General features: G+C 34.1%; 1 protein-coding gene across 7 annotated transcripts in view; it reads right to left on the bottom strand.

Annotated features, from left to right (window-relative positions):
• aft (cap methyltransferase 2) overlaps positions 1 to 12,976 on the bottom strand; it is a 500,824-nt gene that overhangs the window by 339,509 nt on the left and 148,339 nt on the right. The window lies entirely within an intron of this gene.

The raw sequence follows: 12,976 nt of genomic DNA, 5'->3' as shown, positions 1-12,976 counted from the left end.
ATTTGTCATTTTTCACCCTACACACTTCACAATCATAATGATTGTCTTATTTTGTCATCACTACAAGAAATGGAGAACAGTAAACCACTAAAATTGCTCCTCACTGACAATCCTATACACAAAATAAATGTTGGAATACAATGAACATGCAGGCTAGATAAAATCAATCTTTCAAAACAGAATACATCAAATGACTTAAATCTTATATGTAAGAATAAGAACATATATGTGTTATCATTCTCATTTTTACTGTACATGTTAATTGAATGGGTCTACAAATCATTTATCAAGAGATAAATTTGGCTGTTAATATAATGGTATCTGTTATAGGTAATTGGAATTTTCATTTTGTTTCTACTTTTACAGTGAAACCTCTCTGTAACGGACACCATAGGGACTGCAAAAAGTGTCCGTTATGAAGAGGTGTCTGCACAGAGAGGTTTTTAAGGAAAAAGCTTTTATAATATAAAACTATTATAGTAACGAAATTATCAATTTACTCTTATATAGAACTATTGAATTGAATGCTGAAATCAAAACTGTAATACATGCTCTATTAAGTTTATAGTAATTATTATACACTAGTATTGTACTCACATGAAAAACAGGAATTCCAGCTTCTATGTACATTTAACACATAAACACATCGGCACATACAGTGAGAACATTTAAAACACAATACAGTATTTCACATTCACTTCTTTAAAAGAAACTTGCAATGTTTGTTTGTTTGTTTGTTTGGACATTTTGGTTTCACAGTAATGCTCTCATTATGTATGATTAAGTCTTGTACCATTCTCAATCCGTTTTCATCTTCCCTTGCACTGTAGAACTGCTTTAACCGCTTAACACAATCCAGCGCTTCACTATTGACATTATTGGTGGAACATCACTGTTGTTGACAATTTCTACATCACCACCAATATCATCGTTGTCATCGTCATGGTTGTCATCGTCACCATTTTCATTTTCCTGAATGGACTGAAGGATCATTTTTGCATCTTCACTAGAACATTCAGTTAGAATATTCAGATCGATACAAACATAATCATTCACACCGATGGTGTATCCTGCACTATTTATGAGGTTCTGTGTGGTGTTCATTTCATCAGAAATATCCGACTCAACATTCATTTCACCATTACCAGCAGGGAAACCAGCTTTCCGAAAGCAACTCTGAATTGTTGTTGTTGAAACTTGTTTCCATGCATTTGTTATCCAACAAATTGCTTGGAAAACATTCAGTTCTTTCGTAAGACTTAGCAGTGACGTTCCATCTTCATCAAGTCTTGAAACAATGTGCTTCAATACTAACTGTCTGTATTTCACTTTAAAGTTCTGGATCACTCCTTGGTCTAATGGTTGAGAGAGGGATGTGACATTGGTTGGGAAAAACATGACCTTGACATTGTTCAATTTGATGTCGGGATGTGAAGTGGCGTTATCCAGAAACAGCAACACTTTTCTATTTTGACGCATCATTTTCCTGTCCAGTTGTTCCAGCCATTCCATCATTATCTCTCTCGTCATCCATGCTTTTCTGTTTGCTTTCCAATCCATGCCGAACTTTGTTACATCCATGTTCTTAAAACAACATGGTTTTAATGACTTGCCTATGACGAGGGGTTTCTCACGTTCTCCACTCATACTTACACATAACAGTACAGTTTGTCGTTCCGTAGCCACTTTACCTCCAGCACAGGATTGCCCTTTGAAACACAAAGTTTTATCAGGTAAAGCACGAAAGAACAACCCTGTCTCATCAGCATTAAAAATGTTCTCAGGAGAATAACCACTGATAAGGGAAGGCAACTTTTCCTCCCAGTTCGTAACAGTCTCCATATCAACACTAGACGATTCTCCATAAATAGACCTGAATTTAATGTCATGACTCTTTCTAAATTTTTCAAGCCAGCCATTCGAAGCTTTGAATTCGGAATCACCCAATTCAGCTGCGAATTCTAATGCTTTAGCTTGAATCATTGGTCCCGATACAGGAACATTTTGGCTTCTGATTCTGCTGAACCACTCTATGACAGCCTTGTTAATAAGGGCACCACTCCCACTTTGAAACTGTCGGATGCGCTGCTCATTACCATTAAGGTGCCAATCCCTGAGAAGCTCGTCTTGTTTCTTCACAATTTCTGCTGCTTGTGTTTTCCCTGTCTTGAACACTTCCGATAGTTTTCTTACTCCGCACTTTTCATGCCTATGATAGTCGATCATGTCTACCTTTTCTTTTAAAGTCAAAGATTTACGCGGAGCCATCACAAACACGTGCTTGCCAGTTCGTTTGTTTCTGCAAACTATAAATACCGAGGCAAGGGATTTTTCAACCACTAGTGTGACCTTGGCACACTTTGTTTATTCCTATTAAGATCGGTTTTCACCAACCTTACAAGAAAAAGAGAGTCAAATATTTTTGTCTCTCTTTACTAGAAAAATACGATCCCTCTGCCAAGTTACTGTATTCCTCACACATAATAGCAGTTGGTCCCGTTAGGTTTGCGGACTATGAGAGGGGTGAGAGTCAAACCTCCCGAGAAGCCTGAGTGAAAGTGCTGTGGTACAGGCTGCTTCAAAAATACGTTTACGCATAATACGTTATGTTCCAATGTACATTTATTCCAATATTTTTTTTAAGCAGTGTCCGTTAAGAGAGGTTTTGATCGTCATTTTTGCTACATATTTTGTGTCCGTGTCTGTAATAGAGAGTGTCCGTCTTCATCATCATCATCATCATCATCATCATCATCATCATCATCATCCTTCACGAATTAGGCCTCTGTAGACCTGTTTCGGCCCCATCTAGCAGTCGTCTAAAAGATCTTCCTAGTCGACAATGTCCTTTAGGTTTATACTGCATCATAATTTTTGGGATTCTTGAATTTTCCATTCTTCTTACATGATCTAGCCAATTGAATTTGTATCTGCTGATTTTTTCTTCTACTGACTCTACTTCTAATTGTTCCAAAATTTCTTCATTCCTTTTTCGGTCTAAAAGAGCATATCCTGCTGTCCTCCTTAAAAATTTAATTTCCGTTGCTTTGATTCTGTTCATGTCTTTTTTCTTTAATGTCCAAATCTTGGTTCCGTATAAAAGGGAAGATAATGCTAGTGTATTATATATTTTTATTCTTGTAGAATTTTGCACTAATTTAGCTTTTAATGTATTGTTTATTATTCCTAGAATTTGTGTAAATTTGCTAATTTTCTTGTTCACACCTTTTTCATTTTGATAAGATATTTCACAACCCAGATGATTGAAATTTTGTACTTGTTCGAGGCATTGGTTATTGTGTATTATCTTACTTCTGACTGGGTCTTGTCCTAAAAATGCCATTACTTTCCATTTTTCTGCTGAAATTTCCATCCCAAAATCTTTTAATATTTTATTTAATGTATATAATCCTCTTTGTAAATTATCCTCTGAATTGGAAATTATGACTTGATCATCGGCATAGAGTAAGGTATTTAATGTTAGAGCACTGGTTATTTTGATTCCTGATGTGTAGATTTGGTTCCATTTTAAAATAATTTCATTTATATAAATATTAAATAAAGTTGGTGATAGTGGACAACCTTGTCAAAGTCCATTATTAACTAATTTTCTTTCGGATATACAGTTATTTATTTTGACACTTATTTTGCTGTCTGTGTAAATTTCTATTATATTTTGTAATAGCAAATTTGGAATATTTTTATCTTGTAATATGTCGAATAAAAGGTCTCTTTGGACTTTATCAAAAGCTTTCACAAAATCAATAAAAGCTATATGGGTTTCTAAATTAAATTCTCTTCTTTTTTCTAACAATAGTTTGATACTAAATAATGGATCTACACATGATCTTCCTTTTCTAAAGCCATTTTGACACTCCAGAAGGAAAGTTTCAGCATGTTTTTTTAATTTTTCATTTAAAATCCTACTAAATATCTTATAACATGTGTTGAGGATACTAATCCCTCTAAAGTTTTCAACATTTTGTTAATCTCCTGTTTTATATATGGGAATAATTACACTATTTTTCCATTCTTCCGATAAAGTGGCAGTCAGATATATTCTGTTTAGAAATCTTAGTAATCTTTCTTGAAATAGATCTCCTGCATATTTATACAATTCTGAATTTAGGTTATCTTCTCCAGGTGATTTACTATTTTTCGTCTTCTTTAATGCTTCTTGTAGTTCTTCGTTTGTAATGCATTGTTCATCTGCGTTTTTTGTGCCCAGAATTTTGAATCAAAAGTAGGATTGTTCCATAAGTTTTTGTAAAAGTCTAAGAATGTTTCTATTTTGGGGCAAGGGTTTATCTTGGCAGATTCCTTTATGTCTTTGTTCATGTATTTTAAAATTTCATATGTATTGGGTTTCATTTTATAAAATAATGTAAGTTTCTAAAAAAGATATAAACTCTTTCCATGATTGCCTGTGTCGTTTTCTAATTTCTCTGTTAGCTATCACCCTTTTATGTTTATAATCTATTTCATCATTGACGGATTTTGTTTGAAGGTATTTTCTATAAGCTATGTTTTTAATTTTTTATGATCTCCTTAATGTCATCATCCCATGATCTTAATTTTTTCTTTTGTGTGAAAGCCTTATATTTTCCGATGCTCTCCGTGGCTGCCTGTGATATTTGAGTTTTAATATTTTCCCATTCTTTGTGAACGTCTTCATCTTCAGGTGTTTCTAACAATTTTTGTTCAAGTCTTTTTTGGGTTAATTAATGTGGAGTTTTGATATATTGACCTACGGACCAATAAAATCGTCCGTTAAGAAGAGGTGTCCACTATAAGGGGGTGTCTGTTTAGGGAGGTTTCACTGTAGATACTGGACAGCACTGATGAACTACAGGTAAACAATATAGTTTTGCTTATAGCGTTAATCAGTATATTGTCATACCCAAGGTTCATTTACATGCCACAATCTTTATGCTACAAAAAAACCTCCAGGCTTTTACTTCTCTCTCGAAGGAAGCTGTGATTTGAATTTCTTTTTTGGCCAAAAATCAAAAGACCTATTTATTTATGCATAATGAGTAATATACTGGATATTGACATGAGTTCAATATAATCTTGTATAAATCCCCAATTTAATTCAAAACATTTACATTAGGCCCATATTACACTATCGGTATCAAATTTCTGTGTCACAGAAGTTTGATAAAATATATATGATAAAATCTTTTAAAGTATGATATAACATCCTTGAACACATCTAATTGTGATATAGTTCTGTGATAAAAGTTATGGTCATCATCAAACCTTTGATAAAATCTGTGACTAAGAAGAAGGAAAATGGCGGACATTAAGTACACATGGTCTTTAAAAACAAATAAAAATTTTAATTTCATATTATGAGTCACATGAAATGTTTCATCATCCATTATTAAGTACTTCGTATATAATTCGGCATCTTCATACTGGATTTCTTTTGTATCTTTACTCCCTATTCAATCTCTAACCCTAATACATTTTTACTTCAATTTCTTCTTTAGTATTAATGCAATAACCATTGCTGCACTTGCAGTTGCAACATGCATAGAACTGTTGTGGGTCCATTATTAGAACTATGATGAAAGATATGATAAAAAAGCTTTGACATAGTTTAATATAATCAAAATCTTACATTTGATCATATGGTTGGTTGGTTGGTTGCTAATGCATGGCTTGTTGGAGAACTTCCATTTACCATCTTGCATCCCAGTAGCATGTGGTTATGACTAACGTATTCCCAAGGGCACTGCACTGTAGGAGGTGACTTCTGTCTATCATAGAATTTGATTCAGTGCAGAGCACACAATTTGAAGAGCTGTATATATTCAGTCGGTGTAGATGGGCAGCCAAGCAATCATGTCCTGTGTACAGTCTGAAGAGGGAGATAGCTTTTATTCGAGGAGCATCAGGAATGAACCATATATCTTCCAGTTTCATTGTTTAGTTGTACTTTTGCTGAGAATTTGTTCTTGCATATTCTGACTAATTGTTTTTTTCTATAATTAGTTTTGCTGAATTGAATGATGATTTGTTATGGTTAGCCTGCAGGATTGTTGTGCCTTTTTGGCCAAAAAGTCTGCCTTTTCATTCCCATATATGTTGCAATGTGAGAGAAACCACTGAAAGGTTATTTTTTTTAAGAGTCTGTAGATGTTTGACGGAGTTATAGATTTCAGAAATTCGATTTCCTACTTGTGGGATTGCTAGCAACTATTGCTCGTATAACAGACTTAGAACACTTATGATAACAGCTTTGCTGAAGGAAGTAAAATGGTGGAATAGTTGTTTTAAAGCAGAATTGATAGCGTCCAGTTCTCCATCAAAATGATCTCCCCAGCAAACTAATTGATTTAAAAAACATCAAAGTAGCATTATATGCAGATGACTTGGCGATCTGGACATCAGTGAAAACTAGTAACACTCATGATACGTCAAAAACAATGGGTGGTATTAATAAAAATGAAGACCTTACTTCGCTCATCTTCCTCATGAGCAAAACGAGCTTGCTTTTTCTGTGAGGAAGCTCTGAAATGTCGTATTAACAAAAACTATCAGAGCTTGCTCTTACGTGCCGGAGTTTGCTCACAGAGTTTGCTTCACTTCGCGTGGGAGTTCGTATCAGTAGAGTCGTCAGTCGGGGTCAGTCCAGCCACAACAGGTGATACCGCCATGTGTATTTCGATCGAAAGAATTAGTGATTTAGCTATGTGATACAGAGGAAGATTTGAGGAAAAGGGGAAATACTTATCTTTGTTTATGGACATCATTAAGAATTTTCAGTTATATTTCAGAAGTCAATGTTACTGGAATCGTGGCAAAAGAAATCCCCCCGCATTTGCAGATATTAGAGAGAAGTATGAAAAAGGGTTTGGGTGCCAATAAACATAACACAATTAATTTAAAAAGTGTCCTATATGAAAACCAGACTTAAAAAAGATAGGAAACAAGCCCATAAAAGTAAACAAAACCACTATTTCAATTTAGAATAGCTTAATGATATCAATATTAACTAATAAAAAATATGACAATTATCACATTCCTTTTCAGTTACTATTTCCATTTAGAACTTTCATACATTTTTCTGTTTACTTGTAAAATAGTGTAGGCTACTTAAACTGTGGGAGTCTTACTATTACCGGGTAACTTACTTACAAATGACTTTTAAGGAACCCAGAAGTTCATTGCCGCCCTCACATAAGCCCTCCATCGGTCCCTATCCTGAGCAAGATTAATCCAGTCCCTAGCATCATATTCCACTCCCTCAAATCCATTTTTATATTATCCTCCCATCTACGTCTCGGCCTTCCCAAAGGCATTTTTCCCTCCGGTCTCCTAACACTCTATATGCATTTCTGGATTCACCCATACGTGCTACATGTCCTGTCCATCTCAAATGTCTGGATTTAATGTTCCTAATTGTATCAGGAATACAATGCGTGCAGTTCTGTTGTGTAACTTTCTCCATTCTCAAAAAAAAAGTCCAGGGTAACAGTAGACTTAATTATATATCGATATGCTAGGATTAAAAGACAAAAGAAAAAAAGCAAAGGCAGTATCAGACAAAATAACGGTTTGACGAGGCCTACTTGTAAAAAATTGAGTACTACCACATCATAAAGAAATAGGAACTTCTAGGCCGATAAATGAATAAATTTTTATAACAAGTCATATGGCGTAACTCTCTGGCAGGGTCATTATTATTATTATTATTATTATTATTAACAGTTTTCTGTAAGATGTAATAGGGACGTCTGCGGTGGTTGGGTGGTCAGACATTCGGGTGGTCCGGGTTCGTATGGGATCTTTAATTGAAAAATCCATAGTGACACTTGTGGCGGACAAGGTTGCAGTTGGGTTTCTCGGAGTTCTTCAGTTTCCCCTGATTATGAATTTACATCATTCTGTCAACATTACTTCATTCAGTCATTATTCCATAGCATTCCTCAAATGCCGGCTAGCGATGTAAGGAGGGGGCTGGCCTAAGGATGAGTGGGGTTGCCTGCTCGAAACCTGGGTACATAGCGAACCTTAGGGTAGTCAGCCGGTGTGAGTTTGGGAATGTGCCTAGCTTGAGGGTTAGCGCAATAGATCTTGATAGCTCGCAGTGCTGGGTCATAGTGCCCATATCTCGAAATTCCATTTCATTCCAATGCATAATACTTGAACTAATAATTTCATGTAATTTACATTTGTGTGTAAGTTGTACCCATAAATAAAGAGGTATTCGACATTCCTTATGTTATCAGCTGTGATTTGATAGTAGTTTTCAGAGAGTCTTGCACGCTTTTCCTTATAATACTCTCTGTGTTTCTTTAATGCCACCAGTAATTGTTTCAACAACACTAACTAGCCTCTGTAAATTGTTAAGGAAATATTTAAATGCACTGCCTCTGGTTTGGTTTGTGTCACCTAAGAGTCGGTTAAACAATCCACATTTTCTAGATTAAATCAATACAAAGTGTTCTTATCTCTCGAAAGTGAATCTCTGTGCTTCTTATACAACTTTTGAGGCCATTGAATGTTCATGAAACTCAGCCATTTCGATACAACAGCTTCGCTCCACAAGCTTGAGTTACCGAAATAGGTACCTCAGGTTTTTTGAAGCAAATGCTTCAAAGCAAGAAGCAAAGCTCCGTTTTATTAATAAGTAATGCGAGGAAACTATTATGTGCTAACTCCTTGCTCAAAGGTGGAGGAAACTCTTGGTGAGCAAGCTCATTTTCCTCAACTTTATTAATAGGAAAAGGAGGAAGCTCACAAAATTAGAAGCAAACTCATCTTCCTCATCTTTATTAATACCACCCAATGACTGTGGCGATCAGTAAGTTATCTGAATTCTGTCAAGAAAATGACATGCAAATTAATGTAGAAAAGACTGAATATCAAATCTTCACTTTAAGTCATCAACTTCCAACAATCACATTGAAATTAAATAAAGAAACAATAGCCCAGAGCCAGTGTTATAAATACCTAGAAGTAACATTTGTATAGAAACTAACTTGGAAACACCATATAAATTCGGTAACAGAAAAGGCAAGCAAAAGACTATCTATCTTAAAAAGACAGCAAGATTTAAATTGAGTTGCTCTAGAACAGTGTTAAATACTACATACAAAACACATATTAAACCCACCCTCCAATATGGCAGTGAAACTATTATTACATCAAATAAATCAAACTTATACAAAATCAAACAGGTTCAAAATCAAGCATTAAGAATCACAACAGGTGCTGTTTTATCCACACCCATCACAGCTCTACAAGCTTTTACTAATGACCCACCCCTTTAGTTAGACACAGAAAGATGAAGCCTCATCCTTGACGAAAAATTCAAGAGAATCCTTAACACTGATTACAGGAGGAATTATAAAGACAGTCTAAGAAAATTAAAAACATAACAAGGATTTATACAGAAAGTACAACTACAGAAGACATATGACAAATATAAAAGACATGGAAAAACTACCTGCCCCAACTTATCCAATTAATAAGGTGCACATTCAATTCAACATTGAATTAACAGGGGCAACAAAGAAACAAGAAACAAATGAAAACATATTAAAACAAATAGCACTGGAAACTATTAATATAAGATATCCAGAAACAGAATGGGTACATATTTACACTTATGGATCTCTCATGAAAAATAACTCTACAGCGGGTGGAGAAATTTATAGCAAATTGTTTTCTTCATACTTATCTCTTGGCACATTTGATCATATATATATATATATATATATATATATATATATATTTGATAAAGAATGTTATCACATTCTGTGACACAGAAATTTGATAGCCTTAGACAATGCATGTATTCATCTTTGATTGAGGTTCTGGCTGATATGTATATTGTATTGTATTTATTTATATTCCATTGTATTCATACATCACTTCACAGCTAGAATATGGAACATGTCAAATGAAAAAAAAAAAAAATCTTAATATTACTATAAAGTCTTAATTGTAGTCACATTCTAATTGAAATATATACATAATAGTTTTAAAATATAGTCTACTAGTACAACACAAAGTTTTAGTATCAATACTTAATACAACACAGAAATATTCATGAAGTGTTGTTGAATGTCATGAATTTACCTACAGAATAGAAGGCATGAGAAATTAGGTACTTCTTTAATTTGGCTCTAAATAATCTTGTTTTGAGTTTCATTTTTTACATCTACAGGGAGGCTATTAAAATTTTTTATTGCCATACAACGCATTCCTTTTTCATAGCATGATAGACTTGCCGCTGGTGTACTGAAGTCACTTTTTTGACACGTATTTATGCTATGAATTGTTGAATTAGTTACAAAGTTTTCACAATTACATATGCACAAGGAAGTTTATTAATGAAAAAATATACTGACAAGCCATGTATGTAGTTTTTTGGAAATGGTTCTACACGATTCCCAAGACTTGGCACCCACTATTATTCTAATTACTCTTTTTGTAGTAAGAATATACTGTTACTATCTGTACAATTTCCACAGAATATTACTCAAAAACTCATTACCGAGTGGCAGTATGCAAAGTATATTGTTTCTAAGGTACTGATATTTACTATATCTAATATAGATCTAGATCTAATAGCAAAACATGCTGAATTTATGATGAAGGATGGGTGAAGCAGAGAAAAATTCTCTCTGGCACTGGGACTTGAACTTGGGTTTTCAGCTCTACGTGCTGATGTTTTATCCACTAAGCCATACCGGATTCCAGTTCCGATGCCGGATTGACACAGTGCATGAGGGTTGGCCACTAAAGGGAAACTAAGAGGTGAACCTTAAACTGAGAGGATTCAATATGATAATGCAGAATTCCTGCACAGAAGTATAATACATATTTCGGTACAGTACATCACAATAATATGCTGATAATATGTTTAGAGGTACATTCTTTAATATGATTTTTCCAATTTAACACATTATCGATTTTTAAACCAAGAAATTTCAATGTTGTTCTTTCGATTAGGGACCTATTGCTAATTATTGCATTGAAATTTGCGAGGCTGAATTTGGGCAGGATTTAAATTGAATTATGTTAGTTTTGTTACAGTTTAATGCTAATTTATTGGCTGAGAACCAATCACTTATTTTGAGGAGAATTGCTTCTGTTGAAGATTGGAATGTTGGAATTATTGGCTGTAATTACTATACTTGTGTCATCTGCATCTTTTATTAGAGGGCAAGATCATTTATGAACATTAGAAAAAGTAGAGGACTTAATACTGATCCTTGAGGAATTACATTATTAACAGTTCCCCCATGTTGAGGCAGATTTCATAGTTGTACCGATTTCGAAATTTCTGTTTCCTATCTATGAGATATGAGTGAAACCATCAGTGTGCAACGCCTTTATTTCCATAATAATTTGTCTAGTAGCATTTTATGATTTACACAGTCATACTTTGGATAAATCATAGAAAATCCCTTCAACTTGTAATTTTTTAATAACTGCCTCCAAAATTTTGTCAGTTAAACTAAATGTTGCATTTTCCATGCATTTATATTTCCTAAATCCAAACTCTTCTGGGACTAAAATGTTGTATCTTTCTAGATGATGATATAATCTTTCATACATTACTTTTTCAAAGACTTTGCAGAAGAATGGTAGAAGTGATATGGGTCTGTAATTTTCTGGAGACATTGTTTCTCCTGTTTTGAAGACAGGAATAACCACTGAATATTTTAATCTCTCGGGGAATATACCACTGAACATTCAATAGTTACATAAAATAACTTAGTGGCCTAGTTATAATAAGTGAACTTGCTTTCAATATTTTGCTTGTTATTTCATCATACCCTGAGGAGTTTTTTGACTTCAGATTTTTAATAATCGCAATTATTTCTTGTTTGTTTGTTGGAAATATTTGAATATTTGGTAATTTTGTTGGAAAATATTGTGTGAAAGAGTCTAAACTATTAGTAACATTCTCTTGGGGAGGTGTTGAGGTAATCAGTTATTGTAAGAAAATATTTGTTAAATATAATTATCTGCAATTTCATTTGGGTCTGACGTTTTTGTATTGTTAGATATAAGGGTATACTATACTTTTAGTTTTTGATCCCAGCCACCGGCGTGGCTCAGTCGATTAAGGCACCTGCCTGCCAGTCTGAAGTTGCGCTTGGGCTTGGGCTGATTACCTGGTTGGGTTTTTTCCGAGGTTTTCCCCAACCTAAGGTAAATACCAGATAATTTATGGCGAATCCTCGGCCTTATCTCGCTATCACCAATCCCATCGACGTTAAATAACCTAGTAGTTGATACAGCGTCGTTACATAACCAACTAAAAGAAAGTAAAAGAAAAGTTTTTGATCCTCTACTTTCCAAGTTGTTTTGATTTTATTATCAGAGTTTTGTACCGGTATTGTTGTGTTATAGTGTAATTCTTTAGTTTTTTGGATCACTTTGTGTAATATTTTTTAAGTGCTGTTTTAAGTTTGTATCATTATTATTTCTGCTCTGTATATATAATGATCTCTTGGTTTTGCATGAGATTTTAATACTTTGTGTAATCCATGTATTGTTGCATTTTTTTGCATTTTTATACTTTACAGGAAAACTGGATTAAAAAATGTTTAGAAATGTTTTATAGAACTCATTGAATTTACTGTTCCTATCACTTTGACTATTATACTGATTCCCATGTTTCATTTTTAAGATTCATTTCAAAATATATATCTATTATCAGGCAGTACATCTTACTTGGCAATATGTGTCAGAGGAAGAACAATTGTTTGTATACATCTGAACTCTGTTTAGTATAATATGTAACTAGTCAGCGATGTATGCAATGGAATGGGGGAAAGGAACTGGCCATCCTACCCCATTATCTCCTGGCCTAGTTGCCTCACAAGCGATGCCTTGTTGGTGTCACTTGTGGAGTCCAGACCTTCATCGGACAGTTGACTAAACAATGCATATATTGTTAAGTTATTATGTCACTATTAAGTGGTTTCATTTATGAGTAAAATTG

The sequence above is a fragment of the Periplaneta americana genome, chromosome 5, assembly GCF_040183065.1.
Source record: "Periplaneta americana isolate PAMFEO1 chromosome 5, P.americana_PAMFEO1_priV1, whole genome shotgun sequence".
In the NCBI taxonomy this organism is placed as follows: domain Eukaryota; kingdom Metazoa; phylum Arthropoda; class Insecta; order Blattodea; family Blattidae; genus Periplaneta; species Periplaneta americana.
Note: the sequence above shows the minus strand (reverse complement) of the source record. Positions and strands in the feature narration are given on the sequence as shown.